The sequence below is a fragment of the Pinus tabuliformis genome, chromosome 6 (assembly GCF_031772625.1).
Source record: "Pinus tabuliformis cultivar Carrire ecotype Pingquan chromosome 6, CPIR1, whole genome shotgun sequence".
Lineage (NCBI taxonomy): Eukaryota > Viridiplantae > Streptophyta > Pinopsida > Pinales > Pinaceae > Pinus > Pinus tabuliformis.
In genome coordinates, this window is record NC_142292.1 from 607,494,246 (window position 1) to 607,516,353 (window position 22,108).

Below are 22,108 nucleotides of genomic sequence, written 5' to 3' on the forward strand. Positions count from 1 at the left end.
GAAGGAAAATAATGGAAAATGAAGAAAATAGAGGCCTCATTCATAAAAAGGCTTCTAAGGATCAGTTGGTAACTTTTTGTCAGTTCAAGTTTGGAGCTCTCTCATTATTCTCTCTCTCTCTCTCTCACTCTCTTGGTCACTTAGAGTTTTCTTGGAGCACTCTAGTTTGGAGAAAGGAAAGGAAAAACAAGCAAAGGAAAGGAAGGAAAGAAAGGAACAAGGAAAGGAAAGTAGGATCAAGAAGCTTCAGCAGGAATACTTGTAGGTAACCTTTTGCATGTGTGATTTCCTAGCTGGTTTGGACATGCATGGCTTTGCATGTTGGTGTATGGTTCTCTTGCTATCGGTGGCATGGTTTTGTCGAGTTATGACAGTGGTTTTCAGCCTAGCCTAGCCTTTTTCCAAATGCCATGGTATATCAGGATGTTTATTTCGGTTTTAGAACTTTGGAATTGCTAGATGGATTTCAAAATATGGGGTGAAGGTGGTCTCAAGGTTCATTCCCAAAGGCCTAGGAATCCATTGACTAGTTTTGGTCGGATATAAGGTAAATAATGAGGGACTAGTCTCGGTTTATGGCATAGTGATCCGGGTTTGGATTGCGGTAAATCCTAAGAGACAAGGAGATGGAAAATTCTTCAAGGATAGTGATGGATTCCGAATGGCATTCCATGTTTTGTTCGACTGTGATCGGAGCGCCAGTTTTGGTGTGAGCACAGTTTGATGAGGGTGGGGGTGGTTTAACCCCTAGATTCCCTTGGTTTTTCTATGAGATCCCACATTCATGTTTGGAATATGGCACAGAGTGACTGGCTGAAAGAGATATTTGGTTCATCCATGTCTATGGTCAGGTGGTACTTGGAAGTCTTGAACCTAGTCGGATTTGTCTATTATTAATAAAAGCTAAGTTCTCTCACTTTGCACTAATTTATATGTGGATTTAATGGTTGTCATATCTCTGATATTTATATGGTTTTATGTTGGTTATAGGCATGGTTGAATGACTGGTTTATTCATAGTTATTTCATACATTTACTTGTAACTATTAAATGGATGGATGCAAGACCTAATTGATGATGTAGTACTTCAATGGAGAAGGAGGTGGTCCTTCTGGTTATGTTTCATAAGTTTTTTTATTCATCTATGCTATGTCTTGTAACATAGACCTATAGGTTGCATTGATGCCAAGTGTTTGACAGAATGTCAGTCCTGGTTGGAGATGCTCAGGCCTAGTCCTGCGGGTGATTTTTGATTGATCAACATTGTTAATATGTTTTTAATGAATTCTGGAAGTTACCACAAGTTATGGGCAGAGGCTAGGATTCTGGGCTAGAAAAGTGGCTTAAATCTTGGGGTTGCTAGAACAGAACTAGCAATTTTGGTCCACAGTCACTAACAGGCAGGCCTGTGAGAGCGACTTTGGGTTTTTGGTTGCTCCCTTGCCCATAGAATGAGAGAGACTATGGCCTAAGAGTTATAAAGTACTAGTGGGACCCGGGGAAAGGTTGTTTGAGTGGCTGACGTGTCTCTTGACGGTTCTGTTGATGATGTTGGATGATTGTGTGTGATGTTCTGTCGATTCCACGTCCTTAAGGTGACATAGGGGTTCGAATATGATCGTAGTAGCATCTCTCCTCATGTTTACCCTAGTTGGTATGATTACTTTAGGTAGACCTGGGAGGGGGTGTTACAGATTGGTATCAGAGCATGGTTGCACTTTCTTGGGGTCATATCTGGTTCTATAGATATGGGTGAATGTGTTGGTCATGCATGAATGTCAGTTGTGTGTGTGGCTCTTACACTTGTGTTCCATGTGCTTGTTGCACTGCATCATATGGATCATGGTAGTAGTAAGGTTATCATGAGAAATTTGATGTCAATTTTATGGAATGCATCATCATGAGTATATGACTGGTTATACAATTGTATGCATCTTGATTACATCCTTGTACATTGGGTTGCATTCTTGGATATTTAATTACATGCATCAGTCTTGTAGGTTGATTACAATAATTGATCGCTTATGATAGACTCATGTGGTTATGCATATGTGTAGTTGATTAGGCATTGCTTATGCAGGTGAATAGTTGCATGCGCCAATGTTTCTACTAGAGTAATGATTGTGTCATGCATGAGGTCATAGCATGCATTGTTGATATTGTCTTGCATTGATGACTTGTCCCTAGTTAGTATGATGGTTATGCATTGATGCACTTATTGATATATGTCTATATGTTATTATGGTTATGTTATACATGCATCACACTGATTTGATGATCTTGCAGACAAGGTATCCTCCCCCTGTTATGCTAAGGTATGTTGATTTATGGTGATTTGGTTTAGCTGACATAGTATGTCTCGCAGGAAAGAGATAAGATGGATAGCAAGGTGGTAGACTACATAGAATCTACCTATGCATTAGATGGGCAACATGGTGTGGGGAAATCTTCTGAAATGGAAGGCACATTGAGAAGCCTGGAGGAAGAAATAAGGAGTTGCAAAGCAAAGAATAACAAAATCATGCAAGCACAAGAGAAATAAGCAGAGGTGATTGCGATATTCATTCAGAGTTTGTCAGATTTGTAGTGACAGGGACCTCTTCGGATTAGCCATGGACATGATGACAGAATTAATTGGGCATATGGCAGTGGGTCTCATAGTAGGCATAGGTCAGATAGATCTGACACTATCAGATATGGAAAGATGTTGGACACTCCAAATAGGAGGGGTGACAGACACAGGTATTACTCTAGTTTTGGTTCTGATAGACATCATGATCATGATCATTATCCTCTGTAGAGGAGGAATGATAGGAGATACTTTCCAGATGAGTTCAATAAGGAAAATTCACCTACCTTTGATGCCGAGATGAAGAATTCGAAAGATGTAGAGGCTTGGTTTCTTGGCATGAGGAAATTCTTTAGATTGCATGACTACTCAGAAAACATGAAAGAAAGGATATCCTTTTTTCAGTCTCAAAGGTAAAATGGATATTTGGTGGGAAGATGTGAAGAATTTCAAGGACATACATGAGGATGATTTTAATTGGCATGTGTTTGAAAGGCTCCTTAAGAAGAAGTACTTATCTGAGAGGTATTATGATGATAGAGCTAAGGCGTTTTATGAGTTGCGGATGGGTTCTTTGACATATGAGGAGTATACTAGTAGATTTTTGGAGTTGTTGAAATATGTGCCTTTCCTTAGAGAGGAGAAGGCCAAGGTTCATCGATTCATTAGTGGATTTCTAGTTGCATACATAGACCAAATTGAGTTCAATGAGCCTAGATCATTAGAGTAGGCCATCCAAAAGTTGAAGAGTTGTTATGATCAATCAAAGAGAAAAGTTGAGCCGAAGCATGACTTGAAGAGGAATGAAAAAGCTAAAAGAAAGTGGCCACCAAAGTGAGGAAGACCTAAAGATGCAAGTGAGAAAGATAATATAGTTCCTTACAAGAGATTCATTACAACTGAGAAGGGACATGGAGAGTACGAGGCTAGAGGTGGTGGTAGGGAACCATTGCAGTGTTGGATATGTGGTAAGGACCATCATTAGAGGGATTGTACATAGTATTAGAGTGGTTGTAGACCCTAGATCTACAATGCTCAGGAGACGCATATAGTTGGTGATGTTGGCCATAACATTCCTCGGATTTATTCAACTGTGGAAAAAAGGCAGGTGGATCATTAGGCATCGATCATTGAGATGTGTGGTAAGCTTTGTGATCAAATTGTTTCTATTTTGATTGATCCTAGATCTAAATATAGTTATATTAGTCCTGACCTTGTGGATAAGTGTGGTTTGAGAATAGAAGTGCATGCAAAATCAAGGTTGGTACAGTTGGCTACAAGTATAGAGATGTGAGTTTACCATTGGGTAAGAGATTGTGCATTTGAGTTAAATGGTATGCCTACAGCAACACATTTGAATGTATTTCCATTGGGATCATATAGTATGCTTTTGGGTGTGGATTGGCTATACCTTCATAGAACAAAAGTGGATTTCTTCGACAAGGCCATTGAGTGTGTGGATGATAGTGGGGAAAAGAAGACCTTGCAGGGAAAGAAGAAGCCTACATCAATGGGGATGGTTACTATTATGCAGGCTAAGCATAGTTGTAGAAAAGGTTGTGTGATATTTGCAGTACACATTTCTAGTGAAAAGGGTAAGGAGGTTGAGGATGCCAATGTGTTGAGCACGTACCTAGTTTTGCAACAGTTTCAGGATGTATTTTTGAAGGAAATTACAGAGTTTCCACCTCACAGGGAAGTAGAATTTTCTATTGACTTAGTTCCAGGGTAGCTCTAGCATCGAAAGCACCTTATAGGATGAGAACACCTGAGTTGGTAGAGTTGAAGTTACAACTAAAGGAAATGTTGGACAAAGGATACATCAGACACAATGTATCACCTTTGGGCACATTAGTGTTGTTTGTAAAGAAGAAAGATGGTACTCTTATATTGTGCATTAATTAAAGGAAGTTGAACAAGGTAACGATCAAGAAAAGGTACCCATTGCCAAGGATTGAAGATTTGTTTGATCATCTAAGGGGAGCAGCATTGTTCTCTAAGATTGACTTGAGATCAGGATACCATCAGGTATGCATCAAGGAAGAGGATATCTTCAAGACTGCGTTCAGGACCAGGTATGGGAATTATGAGTTTTTTGTTGTTCCATTCATTTGACTAATACTCTAGCTACATTCATGTGCTTGATGAATAATGTGTTGTGTCCTTATTTGGAAAAGTTTGTTATTGTATTCATTGATGACATACTGGTATATTCTAAGAATGATGAGGAACATACCAAAAATTTAGCAGCAGTGATGAGATTTTTAAGAGAGCATCAGTTGTATGCTAAGCTTAGCAAGTGCATCTTGTTTCATACTGAGGTACACTACTTGGGACATGTTGTCTCCAAAGAAGACATAATAGTAGATCTAGAAAAGATAAGTGCCATCATGGAATGGGTAGCTACTAAGAATGTAGATGAGGTGAGATCATTCATGGGTTTGGCAGGTTACTATAGGAGGTTCATCAAGAACTTCTCACACATTGCATATCCTATCACATCATTTCAACAGAAAGGTAAGAAGTTTGAATGGACAGAATAATGTGAGGCTAGTTTTGAGTAGCTTAAGTAGTTGTTGACACAAGCACCAGTGCTAAAGATTGCGGATCCAGACAAAGAGTTTGTAGTGTGTACAAATGTTTGCAAGAGGGGCTTGGTGGAGTTCTCATGCAAGAAGGGCATGTAATGTGCTATGAGTCACAGAAACTGAGCGAGCATGAGAAAAGTTATCCAAGGCATGATCTTGAGCTAGCAACAATTATACCTCCATTGAAGATGTGGAGACATTATCTTCTAGGTAGAAGGTTTACAATGACAAGCGATCACAGTGGGTTGTGGTATTTTTTTTACCAGCCAAATCTAAATTCCAAGCAAGCTAAATGGTTGGCTACCCTTAGGGAGTTTGACTTCGAGACAATATACATCAAAGGGAAGGAGAACTGGGTTGTAGATGCTCTTAGTAGGAAGGTATAGGTAAATTATATAGTAGTTATAAGCTCCTATGGGACAAATTTACAGGATAGGATCTTGTAGGTAGGACTGTGGGATGAAAAATACATGGAGACTATGCATAGGTTACAATAGAGTACAGGCACAGGTACAATTTTAGGTGCAGGTATAGGCACATGTACAAGTTTATGTGCAGGTACAGGCATAGGGGATCAGGATTCATACTATCAATTCACGGAAGGTGGCTTGGTGAGGTTTCGAGACAGGACCTATGTGCCAAATTACAATGAGCTCAAGAAGCTTATCTTGAGGGAGTTTCATGTGAAACCATATTTGGGTCATCCAGGATATCATAAGACATTGAAGGCGATGAAGAAGTTTTACTATTGGCCGAACCTAAAGAAATAAGTGGTAGAGTTTGTGGCTATATGTTTAGATAGTCAGCAGGTAAAGGTGGAATGCAAGCATCCAGGTGGTCTACTATAGCCTATTGCGATTCCGGAATGGAAATGGGAGGTCATTTCCATGGATTTCATCACAAGTCTTTCGAGGACAGTGAAGCAACATGATTCTATTATGGTCATGGTTGAAAGGTTGAGCAAGGTAGCTCACTTCATTTTGAGGATGACTACATGGTGTTCCAAAGAAGATTGTGTCGAATAGGGATGCAAAGTTCACTTCCAAGTTTTGGAAGGAGATATTAGAAAGCTTGGGTACAAAGTTGACCTTCAGTACAGCTGATCATCCACAGAGATAGTAGATGTCAGATAGAGAGGGTCAATAAGATATTGGAAGATATGATGAGGATGTACGTGATGCACCCGTAGAGAAAATGAGAGGAGTATATACCATTGGTGGAGTTTTCAAATAATAATGGTTATCATGAGTCACTGAGGATGAGTCCTTTTAAGGAATTATATGGACGGAGTTGTAACACTCCCATCAACTAGAGTGATCCAGTGAATAAGGTACTTATTAGACCAGACATGTTGACAGACATGGAGCAGGAAATGCAGGTTATAAACAAGAATCTAAAGCCAACATAGGATAGATAGAATATTTATGTAGATCAGCACAAGTTGTTCAAAGAGTTTCAGGTTGGGGAGCATGTGTATTTGTGCATCAAACCTAAGAAAATATTTTTGAGGATTTGTTGATGTGCCAAGTTGATACCATGATATTGTGGGCCTTTCGATATCCTTGAGAGGATTGGACTAGGCATATTGACTTGTACTACCTCCAACAGCGAAAATCCATGATTTTTTCCATATTTCATTACTTACGAAGTATATAAAGGATTTTGATCATTTTATTGATTGGTCTATATTGTAGGTGGATAAAGAAGGAGAGTTCCAGCTCGAGCCTCAGTGCATATTGCAGTGGAAACATCTCATGCTCAGAAATAGAGCCATAGAGAAAGTTAAAGTGCAATGGAAGCACTTTGGGCTTCAAGAATCTACATGGGAGTTAGCGGATCAGATGTGGGCCTTATATCCTTCATTTTTTTTTTAGTTGAGGAAAAGTAGTTTTGGTTTGATGTTGGTTTATGTTTGGCATATTTTTTGCTAATGTTTTGATATTTGTATATGTATATGTATATAGTTGTAATACCGCCATGAGCTAAGTTATGAATCTCCAATAAGCGGTGTGGTTTTATTATCTTGTCATGTTGTCATGATTTTTTGTTTTTGAGTAGGTTCTTAATTGTAAATACTACAATGAGCTAGGTTATAAAGCTCCATAGGCAGTATGTTTTCTTTCAGAATTTTTGCTGAAGTCTTGGTGTGGTTTAATGCTGAGGACGGTGTTCCCCAAGGGGGAAGGTTCCGTAACAGCCCTAGTGAAAATGTCATGTAATAAAAGTTAATAAAGGAAAAATAAGACCACAGTTAAGGGACACTTATTCCAAGCTAAATGTTCGGAAAATATATCCTTGTGGGCATCACTGGATGTGTGTTTTGGCTAAGGAAAATTGGCAAAGGATAAGGCAAAGGCATTAAAAGGAAAAAAGTCATTTTTGGCACATTTATTTCTGAAAATAAAGGAAATTAGGAGAAAAGGAAGGTAAAATGTCATTGGTTGCATGTGAGGAAAAAGTAGAAGGAAAATAATGGAAAATGAAGAAAATAGAGGCCTCATTCATAAAAAGGCTTTTGAGGATCAATTGGTAACTTTTCGTCAATTCAAGTTTAGAGCTCTCTTATTATTCTCTTTCTCTCTCACTCTCTTGGTCACTTAGAGTTTTCTTGGAGCACTTTAGTTTGGAGCTAGGAAAGGAAAAGCAAACAAAGGAAAGGAAGGCCATCAAGGAACAAGGAAAGGAAAGAAGGATCAAGCAGCTTCAGTAGGAATACCTGCACATAAAATTTTGCATGTGTGATTTCCTAGTTGGTTTGGACATGCATGGATTTGCATGTTGGTGTATGTTTCTCTTGCTGTTGGTGGCATGGTTTTGCCAGGTTATGACAATGGATTTCAACCTAGCTTAGCCTTTTTCTAGATGCCATGATATGTTGGGATGTTTATTTGGTTTTAGAACTTTGGAATTGTCAGATGGATTTCAGAATCTAGGGCAGAGGTGGTCTCAAGGTTCATTCCCAGAGGCATAGGAATCCCTTGACCGGTTTTGGCGGGATACACGGTAAAGTCTGAGGGAGGAGTCTCGGTTTAGGGCCTAGTGACCTGGGTTTGGATTGTGGTAAAGCCTAAGAGACAAGGAGATGTAAAATTCCTCAAGGATAGTGATGGATTTCGAATGACATTGCAAGTTCTATTCGGTTGTGATCGGAGCACCGATTTTGGTGTGACCATGATTTGATGAGGGTGGAGGTGGTTTAACCTTTGGATTCCCTTGGTTTTTCTTGGATTAGTTTTATTATGAGATCCCACATTCATGCTTGGAATATGGCACAGGGGTGACAGGATGAAAGAGAGATTTGGTTTGGCCATGTCTATGGTCGGGTGGTACATGGAAGTCTTGGACCTGGTCCAATTTTCCTATGATTAATAAAAGCTAAGTTATCTTACTTTTTCACTTATTTATATGTGGATTTAATAGATTTCATATCTCTGATATTTATATAGTTTTACAGTGGTTATAAGCATGGTTGAATGACATGTTTATGTCTTGGTTATTTCATACATTTACTTGTAACTATTAAATGGATGGATGTAAGACCTAATTGATGATGTAGTAGTTCCATGGAGAAGGAGGTGATCCTTTTGGTTATGTTTCATAAGTTGTTTCAGTCGTTTATGCTCTGTCTTATATCCTAGTCCTGTATGTTGCATTGATGCAAAGTGTTTGACAGAATGTCAGTCCCAATTGGGGATGCTTAGGCCTATTCCTAAGGGTTATTTTTGATTGATCAGCATTGTTATTATGCTTTTTAATGTATTATGGAAGTTACAAGAAGTTCTGGGCAGAGGCCGGGATTTTGGGCTAGAAAAGTGGCTTAAATCCCGAGGTCGCTGGCATAGAACTAACAATTTTGGTCCACAGTCACTAGCAGGGAGGCCTGTGAGAGTGACTTTGGGTTTCTAGTTGCTCCCTTTCCCATAACATGAGAGTGACCATGGCCTAAGACTTGTCGAGTAAAATTGGAACCCAGGGACATGTTGTCTGAGTGGTTGACTTATCTCCTTAGGGTTTTGTTGATGAAGTTGGATGACTGTATGTGATGTTCTATTGATTCCACTTTCTTAAGGTGACATAGGAGGTCGAATCTGATCATAGTAGCATCTCTCCTCACGTTTACCCCGGTTGGCATGATTACTTTGGGTAGACCAAGGAAGGGATGTTATAGCAGTCCTTCTGAACCAGATTTTGAACAATGGGAAGCCACTCAACTAGTAAGATTTGTTGGCTCAACATTTAAGGATCCATGTAAGTAATTCCTTGAATCCTCCCAATGGAAGGCAAGCAATATTCTATATGTCTGCGTATTTACTGGATGAAAATTGTCCACATAACGCATTTCCTAGTATTCACTGGGCTTGGTCACCTTGAGAACCTATCGTGCACATCCTATAAAAGTTGATCTCAGATTGCATCCATTGAGGGGTTATGGAGAAGCTCTCTAACCATTTCCTCATCCTCCTATACTGGATGATCTTTGTGGAAGAACCACCTTGCATTTCGCTTACGGCAATGGAGGCAATATCATAGATCACAGATTGGTTTTCCTCACTAGATGGCACCTTCCCTAAAGTGTTTGACACATAGAAGTCATTTTATTTTTGCCAAGGTATGTCACTGAAAATCTCATCATGCAAGAAATGTCATATCATCTCGCCACATGGTTATCAACTACTTTTCACATGAAGAATAAATCACCTTGGCCAACTCTTCCTATACAAATTGGATTGTACGAGATAAAGAATCAGAAAGTCATGGATATCGAAGGAAAGGCAATAGATAAGTTTGCATTCGGTACTCGAGAATTCAATCCGTAATTTCCCTGTCGAATTTTCAAGAACCACTATGCGAGAATTTACTTCAGTTGTTCAGTAGGGAATTTCCCTGGAAGGAGAAGGATCCATGGAAGAATTACTACGATGCCTCCATACCCTGCAATCCATCCAGTATAGAAGGAACTTCACAGGTCACTCTGGAGAAGGTAGAAAATCCAAAATTAGTGACACCGAAAGGGAGAAACCCTATGCAGGATGAAGGAAAGAAAAAGTTTACTCATAGTCTAGGTGGAGAAAGAAGCCGCAAGATGAGGGCAGATCCAATTGTTATGAAATCGACTTTAGCAATTGAGGCAGTGAGGAAACAAAGGATGCAAAGAGAAAAACAAAGGAATAAGGAAGATAAACAAAGGAGATTGGAGGAAGAAAATCATAAGAAAGAACAAGAAGAGAAGCAATAGCAAGAAGAATAAGAAAGGCAACATGCAATAGTAGAAGAACAACAAGGACACAAAATGAAGAGCAAGAACAGAGCTAGCCACCAGTAGACGAGGAGGGTGGACAGATGCAGTATCAGGATCTTTCTTAGTAGATTGAAAAAATGATAGAGATTGATGATATGGAGGTGGAACCGGAGCCACAAAATCAAGATGTCAAACTTATACCTAGCACACAATAGGCCACTATTTAGTCTCCACCACCTCCAGCAGCAAATTCAGCTCCAAGCACGGAAGGGAAAGTTGTTCCTCTTGAATATGATATGGTTATGGACATGGACAATCTATCATATGATAAACTCCAGAAGAATATTGTACAAGCATGTAAGAAGCATTTTTTGGATGATCTCACATCTCTAGCTTTGATGAGAGAAAGGGTAATTATGCTCGACACCAGGAGAGATGCCAAAGCCATTTCCTCACCCAAATTTACCTTCATAGGCACAGTGAAGTCAAACACTCAATGTTTGATGGCCGAGAATAAGTAATTGGGAAAGAACCTGCAAGTTTCCAAGCAAGAGGTTGAAGAGCTCCGCGACGCAGCTCAGAAAGCAGCTTCCGCACAGGTGCAGTTGGAGGAAATGAAGGCAATGATACTTAATGAAGTAACAACACTTGGAGAGACCATGTGCTATATCTATGAGGAGATTGTTACCTTTCATAAGGCAGTTGTCCATGTGCTTGGCTTGTAGCAATAGTGTAAATACTTTGTCAAAACTCTTAGAAATGTGTAAGCTCCAATCATTGTCAATCAAGAATGGACAATGTCATACAAAAGGGAATCACTTGACTTGGGTAAGAAGATGAAGTCATAGTGTTATAGACATATTTGGGCACTGCAACCCCAATCTTATATGTCGATAAACCAAGGGCTCTTTAACCCCTAAAAGTGTTGTTTCATACCCTAAAGGATCATGGTCAACTGATTACATCATTCCCCAAAAGTTCCACCTGAAAAACCACTCATAACTGGCCAAAACTAGACCATACTGACTGCTCCACAGTCAGGGTGTGATGCATACTGACTTCTACACTAGCTAGGTGCGATGCATACTGAAGAGGCCTTCTGTAGGGTGTGATGAGCGAGGATGGACAAATGTCCGAGACAGTTTGCTAAGTGGATGCTCATGGAATCTTCCAGAAACTTCTCCTATGACACTTGCCTCTCTGAATTCGCCCAGGGATGAGTAAGAGATCCAAAAAATCTCCAAGTGGAACCAAGAACAACAAGTGGAATGACACTAATCAAAAACCCAAAGATGACTCACACCCTTACAGACATCTATAAATGGATCCCTCATCTGAGAGATCTAGAGGCTGGAATTTGGTAATTTGTAAGGAAGTGCTGATAGTTTGTCTTTGAGAGAAGGCATTGTATTGTTGGGTGATCTTGCTTTTCATGAGGTGAAGAGGGCTTTGATGCTGGGAGGATGATGTTGGATCAGACAGTTGGGTTGTAATTCTCCCTTCTATTATTAATAAAGTTCTTTGAGTTTTCCTCCATACAATTGTGTATTTGTGAATGTTGTTATTTATGAATGTCATTGTATGTTCAATGTATTTTTGATTCTGCATTGTTTATGATATAATAGATCAAGATGCTTTGATGGTGTTTTGTTACTTTGTCTCTACAGGTATTCACTGAGCGGGATAAGTAGGAGAAGAGGTGAAAGCTCTATCAAGGGAGAGAGAAATCAAGCAAGGAGTCAAGCGAAAGATCCAGGTTGGTCCCTTTGCTTCTCTCTTATCTATCATACATAAAGGAAATCACAAATTGCTTTGATTTTTTGTTTCTAGGATAGCTACCAATCCTAGTGGGACTAGCAGATCGAAAAGACACTAGTTTTCCTGAAAACAAAATGGAAACTCCACTGGGGATCGAATAGTTTGTTTGTTTGTTTTTGATTGTTTGTTTTATAAACTATAGACGGAGCCTAAAGTTAGCCAGATAGCCTTCGAACTGCTCTTGCTCTACAATTGCAAAGTAGATGAATGTTGCTTCAGTCAATCTCTGGTTTAGTTTATGATTTGAACATCTGACTTACAAGCATTCTAGATGCCCTGTTGGTAGCTCAATAACCTTCCAAGATCATACCCCTGTACTTTGTTCTTTATTGTCCATAATAGCTCAGCTTAACTCATTGAATTCAGCTGCAAATTTGAGCCAAAACCCACCTCAGTTGCGCACCTTGGACCATCGCATTTCTGTCACTGGAAGCCAGTATGCATCGCACTTCCCGAGTGTAGCAGGTGAGATGCATCCCTGTTTCTGTGAAGCACAGGTGCGATGACTGAGTAGTCCTATTTCTCTCCTTGAAATTTGGGTTTTTTGTCCTTATTTTTAGCTTTGTTCAATTGTTTTGCTGCTTATGAATAGTATCTCATTACTGAAGCCTCCTTGCTTTACATAGTTCAACCTCCATTGATTAGGATTAAAAAATGTTTTTATGTATTTGTCCATCATTTGCAATCCTTTGTCGAAAAGTTGCTTAAATCAAACTGTCGTTTTGGTGCAAAAAAGTGTCGTAACTATTGTTTTGTATCAAAAAGAGAAGTGTCGTTGAGTCTTCCTTCCTTGGATAGTTGATTGAACTTTTTGTCATGTATTTGATTTGATTTGTTGATATCTTGAAGTGTTGAAAGCATTCTCTATTCGAAAATCGAAAAGTGTCGTTAAATCTTCCTTTCTATTTTGAAAAAGAAATTGTCGAAATGTCGCTTTGAAGAAAATATTTCAGATCTATACTTAGTTTTCCTTTTTGGCATTCTTCACATTAAAGGGAACGAAAAACAAATACATGCATTTGCATTTTCATTTAGACTATGTGCGAAAAATGATTTAGGAAAAGTGCATTTAGTGTGTGCTCTTTGCTCTTTGTTTGAAAGAATCATAATCTTCTTTCCTTAGTAGCTAGGATTTTCATTGCTAAAAATAAACAACGAGAGTTTATTATGTTAGATTGCATATTTAGGAATTTTACATCTACATCACGTGGTGAACCTTGAAAGGAAAAATTTTAAACAAGATAAAATCTAAAATAAATTTCAATGAACTTAACAACGCTTTGGAACCTAACGCAACACATCTAGAGGTCTAGGCTAGAGACGTGTTCCGGCATCGTAAAATCTAGTAACTATCATTTTCATCGAAGGTTGGCTAATTCCTCCTCTTTGATATGACAAATGCTAGCATAGACTTGTGCTCCTCGTACCGTCAAGTATATATTGGGAGACCATAATAGGCTTATATCCTTTATCCATAGGAAGCCGTGCCTGCTGCCCTATCGATCACAAGGCACTGAACACAGCATTCGGGAAGATTGACTACCGTACATAAGTCCTTGGTAATTTCTCTATAATTCATCACCAAGGTGTATTTTACAGGTTTGCGATTGGTTTGGTAATCCCTCTACCTAGATCTCAAGAGTAGTCACTTTCGTTCCTCTTCAAATCCTTAAAAGAAAAGGTCCATCTGAGCACTTGTCACTTCAGGCTCATTAAAAATCGAAGGGGACTAGAGTCATCTTTAGCTTTTTCTCGACTCTTAAAAATTGAAAAAGCAAATTTGTGTCAAAGCATCATTAAAATTTATTAATTTCGGAATAACATCCCTGTTCCTTCATTGGTCTTGGGCTAAGATAATGGAGTCCACCAATCAAGGAATCCCTTTGGAGGGGATTCCTAGTCCTTTTACAACTTGGGGAAATATTGGTGCACCTCATATGGACACTTTGTCCCTTCCAGGACTTACTATTGGCCTCCCAGTATGGCTATTCTCAACCTCTGTGGTTCAAAATAACGTGATTCCTCAATAATCGAATCAGCAACTAGTTGATACTGAAGTTGATCCTTCACCTTCTACTTTGTTTGTGTCTCCCTCCCCTTCTTCCTCTTCGCTTGGTGAAAATAGTGATGCTAGTAACCGAGTGACCGAGAAGAAGAAGAAAGGGAAGGAGAAGAAGAAGAAGTCAGTTAAGCAAGGGGGCAACCATGAATCATTTGGTGAAAATCCGCACACTAAATCTCCTAAATATCCTTATGTAATTTGCAAGGGAAACCATTTTCATCGAGATTGTCCGTGCATCCTTCGGATCTTGAGAGAATGGTCCCCCCATTTGCACCAACTGGTGTCATCAACCTCTGTTGATCATGTTGATAATACACCATAAACTAGTGATAGTGAAGTCCATGGAAAGAAAGGAAAAGTCAAAGTTCCATGTGCGTTATGTGAAGGGAACCATATACTTCCCCGTTGTCCTTTTTTGGGTGAAGCCAAAAGGGTCTTGCATAACCACCCTGCTTCATCATAGCGACTTCCACCTGGATACAAGAAACTCTCCCCTAGTCCTTTACTAGTTGAAAATCCGACTGACTTAACTGAATCATTGATCAAAACACCTATCATTGAAGGTGAATCTTCTGAGTCCATATTGGACCAAATTCAACAAGTTGAGATAGAAGTCGATCTTGCCTTCAAAAAGTTCCTTTTTTTTTCTTCTTTTTGTCACTTCAGAGTCCAATGAACTGTTGGGAAATCTTCCCGTTCCTTCACAACAGGAGAATCCCCCAATTCCCGCTACTCAAGGGATTATTTTACCTTTTTATTCGATAAGTCAGTATAGTTACTTTCTTTTGATGGGAGTCAACTAGCAAGATCCCACCTTCATTCTAATGTACCATTCTGGATCATAGTACAAGTTTACAAAATGATCATGTCTGGCACTATCATAAATGAAGGGGCATCAGTGAGTATCCTTTCCTCAACTACTTGGAAAGTGCTTGGTTCACCATCGCTTATGCCTGGTACACAAAATTTGTCAAGCTTTAACAAAGGAACCAATCGACCGTTAGGGATCCTTCCTAAGTTTCCGATAACTTTGAGAAGGAAAATCGTTCACTTGAACATGATGGTAGTCCAAGGGCTGTTAGATTACAATCTACTCCTTGGATGTGACTATGTTTATAGCATGGAAGCTATTGTTTCCACACTCTTTCGAGTGATGTGTTTCCCGCATGAAGGCAAAATTGTCCAGCTTTCATTTCCTAGTTCAAACACTGTTCCAAGTCAAACATCATCCCTAAATGGTCTCTTTGCATCAAGAGTGTCTCTTCAACCTTCATTCCATCCACCTAATTATAGCGAGTAGTCTGGTGAATGTAACGAAGCTTAGGGGGCATGCACCCTTGTCTATTTTGGCGGACGAACCCAGCTGAAAAGATAGGTTTCCCTGTAGGTTATGTGATTGGTCTAAAACACCATTCACTTTTGTCTATGTTGTGGATGAAGCCAAGGAAGTGTTTTGTCTATTCTGTGGACGAAACCATCCTACCATATGAATGTCCCTGTAAGTTAAGTGATTGGTCTGACACACCACTCACCTTTGTCTAATTGGCAGACAAAGCCAAGGAAGTGTTTTTGTCTTGTTAGAAAATTATATATTACGGAGCAATGGAACACATAAAATATTGCAGAAATATAAACACAGAAAATGCATAAAACAAGAGAGACACAGATATACGTGGTTCACCTAGATTGGTCTACATCCATGAAGAAACAACCAGTCCTTCCTTTTATATTATCCAGCAAACTGAAGAGATACAACCTACAACAGATCCGCTGTAACACCCTCTTTGCTCTCAATCTCCTCTCTCTTCTTCACTCAGAATACAGATATGCATAGACGCAATACAATTCCCTCATATATAGTGAGGGGTTTCCTTCTAGGGCAAAAAACCCTAAATTAAACATAACTTCTACCGTCAGATCATCTGCCTAATGAACGACCCAGATTGACTAGAAATTACTAGACTTTTACAAGGCAATTTTACATCTATTTTTAGCTTCGGGGTGCTACCCCCAAGCCTCCGCCGGGGGACCACTGGCCCCCGGACCCCCTAGTCGGGGGGGATTAGCCCCCCCAAACTCCCGCTAGGGGAGACAAGTCCCCCCCCCCCCGCACCCCCTGCATGGAGGGGTGTACAGTCTTCCTGGGGTATACATCCGGCTGAAACCTTTGAATATAGAAGATAATCAGGCTCCACACCCAACAATCTCCCACTTGGAGACTGATTATAGCAACTCCACCACTGCTTCATTTGCTAGACAATGACTCCACTTTGGACCTGGCTATTTCTCATCTTCTTCATCATACTTGAAGACCAATTGAAACTGAGCAGATTCTCAATTTCTCCCTAGTTACAACTTTTGTTAGCATATCTGCAGGATTCTGGCTAGTGTGTATCTTTTCCAGCTTCAATTTTCCATCTTCCAATGCTGACCGTATGAAATGGTACTTGAGCTATATATGTTTAGTCTTGGAATGAAATGCAGAGTTCTTTGCAAGATGTATGGCACTCTGGCTATCACTGTATAACCTACCCAACTCCTGCTTCTTACCCAATTCATCCAGAAACCTTGTAACCAAATCATTTCTTTACTAGCCTCTCCAGCAGCAATATACTCCGCTTCTATTGTTGATAGTGCAACAACACTTTGGATTTTTGAAGCCCAACTGATAGCTTTTCCACCTACAATAAATACATATACTATAGTGCTCCTCCTGTTATCTCTGTCACCTACCATATCTGCATCAACATATCCCTGTAGAGCAATGTTTGAACCACCGAAGCATAATGCTTGATTTGTGGTACCTCTCAAATACCTAAGAATCCACTTCACTGCCATCCAATGTTCTTTTCCTGGATTGTTCATGTACCTGCTTACAACTCCCACTGCATGTGCAATATCAGGCCTTGTGCAGACCATTGCATACATTAAGCTTGCAACTGTTGATGCATATGGAACTTTAGATATATGAGCCATTTCTTCTCGAGTCTTGGTACATGCCTCCTTACTTAATTTGAAATGTTTAGTGAAAGGTATACCAACTGGTTTTTCATTCTGCATATTAAACCTTTTCAACACCTTTTCTATGTACTCACTTTGAGACAATGTTAATTTGCGATTCTTCCTGTCTCTAGTTATTCTCATGCCAAGGATTTGTTTTACAGCACCCAAATCCTTCATTGCAAATGAGTTTGCCGATTTCCTTTTGAGCACATTTATTTCCTACATGTTAGAACCTGCAACAAGCATGTCATATAAATACAATAACAATATAATATAGATGCCATCATTTTTCCTTTTGAGATAAACACAATGATCAGAGTGACATCTAGTATAACCTTGTTCAGACATAAACCTGTCAAATTTTAGATACCACTACCTTGGAGCCTGTTTTAAGCCATACAAGCTCTTCTTCAACCTGCACACTAGTTTCTCCTTCCCTTTTACCTCATATCCTTGTGGTTGCTGCATATATATCTCTTCCTCCAAATCCCCATGGAGAAAGGCTGTCTTTACATCTAACTGCTCAAGATGCAAATCTTCAGCTACTACTAGACTTAAAATAGTTCTGATTGAAGCCATTTTAACAACAGGAGAAAATATTTCATCAAAATCAATACCTTTCTTCTGTGCAAATCCCTTCACCACAAGTCTAGCTTTGTACCTCTGTTTTCCTCCATCTTCTTCCTTCAGCCTATAAACCCATTTATTCTGCAATGTTGTTTTACCTGCAGGCAACCTGACTAAGTCCCAAGTCTGGTTTATGTGCTAAGGAGTCCATCTCTTCTTTCATGGCTTTCTCCCACCTCATCTTGGTTTCTACCTGCATTGCTTCTTCATAACATTCTGGTTCACTAGAATCAGTTAACAATACATAATATAATGAATGAGAGTATCATTCAGGGGGTCTACTTATCTTGGTAGATCTTCTAACACTACTTTCAGGTGTTTGAGGTGCTTGTTGCTGTTGTGGTTGTTGTTCTGGCTGTTGGTCATTATGATTTTCAAGCACCATCACTTTTTCTGTGATGTCATCAAGGACTGTGTATTCTCTGTTTTCTTTTCCTGCAACTGATTCTTATACAAGACCTTTTCATTGAATATTACATCTCTGCTCCTAATGATTTTGTGATTTTCATAATCATATAAGCGATAACCAAAATCATTAACACCATATCCAATAATGGTACATTTCTTTGATTTTGCCTCAAGCTTTGTTCTATTTTCTTTGTTAATGTGGACAAAGGCTTCACAACCAAAAGTCTTTAAAAATGAGTAGTTTACCTTTTTACTTGTCCATGCCTCCTCTGGAATACCACCATCCAAGGAACTTGAAGGCAACAATAGTATCTATAGCATCTGCCCAAATTTGTAAAGAAATCCTGCATGCAATCTCATGCACCTTGCACGCTCCATGATTGTCCTGTTCATCCTTTCTGACACACCATTTTCTTGTGGTGTTCCTAGAACTGTCTTCTCTATACGAATTCCATTCTCTGAATAGTACCTATCAAAACTCTTTGCTGCAATATTCACCTCCATTATCTGATCTAAGACACTTCAACCTTTTCCCTGTCTCATTTTCAACCAAAGCTTTCCATTTCTTGAAAGTATCAAATACATCAGATTTATTTCGAATACAATAAATCTAGGTTTTTCTAGTTGCGTCATAAATAAAAGTAACATAATAATGAAAGCCACCAAGAGATGATACCTAAGCAGGTCCCCATACATCTGTATGCACATGCTCTAATTTTTTGCTCTTCTTTTCTTTCCCAACTCTAAGGAATCTGACTCTCTTCTGTTTTCCATAAACACAATTCTCACAGAATTTTAAATCAACATGCTTCAAACCTGGCAACATATTTCTTGAGTGAAGAATCTACATCCCCTTCTCACTCATGTGCCCGAGCCTATGATGCCACAAATCCATATCTTCTCCTGTAGAGGTTAAAGCATTAACATAATTAGAAATACCATTGCATAAATACAATGTACCAACCTTTTCTCCTTTCGCTATTACCAGGGATCCTTTAGTGACCTTCCTGGTTTTATTTGTGAAAGTAGTTACACAACCTTCACCTCCCAACTCCCCTATTGAAATCAGATTTTTCTTCAGATTTAGAACATGCCTTACCTCTTTAATAGCCATTGATTTCCATTTTGCTGTTTTATGAAAACTGTACCCATTCCAACGATTTTATATGGTTTATCATCACCCAATCGAACTTGTCCAAAATCTCCTTGAACATAATCATGAAAATGTTTCTTATCAAGTGTGGCATGGAATGAGGCCCCTGAATCTATCACCCAGGCACATAATAATTTTCTAATCAAAGAATCAAAGCATCTTGCAACACATCACCTGTTACATTCACTTCATGATTAGTTTCTTGCTACGCATCTCCTTCTTTTCTCTTCCGAGACTTGTAGTCTTTCTTCAGGTGTCCTTTCTTCCCGCATTTTTAGCACACTATACCCGATCTAGACTTGGATCTGCCTTTTCTTGACTTACTGTGATATCCAGAGCTCTTTCCTCTCTCCATTTTTCTTCCCCTAGTCTCTGCAATCAAAGCATTACCTGATGTCTCACCGGAGCTTTTCCATCGCATTTCCTCGCTCAGGATTCACTGACAACATCATCAAACTTTAAAGTACTAGATCTAGAGACAGAGTTACTAACGGCCATAACTAAGCCATTCCAACTTTCTGGAAATGAGCACAGAAATAACAGAGCCCTAACTTCATCATCAAAATTTGCCCCTACAAAACTTAACTGACTTGTAACTGTATTAAAATCATTTAAATGATCTGCAACAGATCCACCTTCTGACATCTTCATATTAAATAAACGCTTCATAAGAAATACCTTATTTGAGGCCGAGGGTTTTTCATATAGTTTGGCCAATGCCTTAAACCCTGGTTTGTTGTTTCCTTTGAAATATTAAACGCTACCGACGCCGCTAAGCATAGCCGTATTGTTACAAGTACCTTTCTGTCGAGAATATCCCATTCTGTGTCTGTCATACTCGTCGGCTTCTTTGTCTTCCATCTGCATCTTCCAAAACTGGTAGTTTTGGCTGTTGAATTTTTCGACCCTAAACCTACCATCTTCTGCCATTGCTCCCACTCGAACTAGGAACCCTTCTCTCCTGCGATTTTATCAGCCAAATAAACCTTTGGCTCTGATACCAGTTGTTAGAAAATTATATATTACGGAGCAATGGAACACATAAAATATTGCAGAAATATAAACACAGAAAATGCATAAAACAAGAGAGACACATATATACGTGGTTCACCCAGTTTGGGCTACGTCCACGGAGAAACAACCAGTCCTTCCTTTTATATTATCCAGCAAACTGAAGAGATACAACCTACAGCAGATCCGCTGTAACACCCTATTTGCTCTCAATCTCCTATCTCTTCTTCACTCAGAATACGGATATGCGTAGACGCAATACAATTCCATCATATATAGTGAGGGGTTGCCTTCTAGGGCAAAAAACCCTAAATTAAACATATCTTCTACCATCAGATCATCTGCCTAATGAACGGCCCAGATTGACTAGAAATTACTAGACTTTTACAAGGAAATTTTACATCTATTTTTAGCTTCGGGGGCGCTACCCACAAGCCCTCGTCGAGGGACTGCTGGCCCCCGGACCCCCTAGCTGTGGGGGATTAGCCCCCCCAGACCCCCAGGGGGGGGCACAAGTCCCCCCCTGCACACCACTCCCCGCCCCCCCCCCCTCCCCGCGTGGAGGGGTGTACAGTCTTCCTGGGGTATACATCCAGCTGAAACCTTTGAATACAGAAGATAATCAGGCTCCACACCCAACATGTCTAACCACTGACAAAAACAATCCTGCTTAACCACAGTGATTCCCATATGGTTACTGGAGACTCTCCTTTTCGCAATGCCTTGGGGCATGCAAACCTTTTTTATGCAAGCGAAAAACAACCAATTTCATTTTTTAGCTTTTTAGTTTTCTAGCGTTTCAACTTCTTAAGTTAGGTGATTGGTGTGATCCACCATTCACCTTCGTCTATGCTGCGGACGAAGCAAAGGAAGTGTCTTGTCTAAATTGCTGACAAAACCATCTTACCTAACCTCAGTAGTTCTAGTTTTTCTAGCTTTTTTAGCTTTTCAGTTTGGTCGTTTCTAGCCTGCATAAAAAGGCTATGAGCAATGTTATCGTATGGTTCAAGCTCGTTAAAAAATAAACCTACCACTGAGCAATGTTATCATATGGTTCAAGATCGTTAAAACATATACCTACCACTAAGCACATGTTCCCCCAGAGTTCAAGCTCGTTAAAAAATGAACCCACCTTCAGTAAATAACCCTTGTGATCGCAATTATATCAGCCTTTTGAACCTTGGTTGTGTTCCCTCCATCACCTCCATCCGTTTGGCTGATCATACACTTCCACTTGATTGTTTACCATTTTTAGGAATAACTGTGATGAGTGGTCTCGTTAGCCACCCTCTTCACATCACCATGTTTTGAGAAGTTCCAAGCTCACCCGGAAACTAGTTGCTACCCTGAAATGCCACTCGTTCCTAAAAAACGAGTCCACTTTAAACCCTTTAAGACTCGCTAAATATGAAAAGATTGTCGAGCAATTGGCCTCTCTAGTTCGCTAAAGTGATTGGAAGCACCATCCATCCTGTATATTTTAAACTTTTCAGACCTGAGGGATTATCTCATGAAAAATTTCAAGCGCTTGTCCTTTGTCGGCTTCACTAAGTGATCGAAAATTCATCCTTTGTTATTATTTTAATCTTTTTCGAACATAATGGGATTATGCTACGAAAAAGAACTACTGG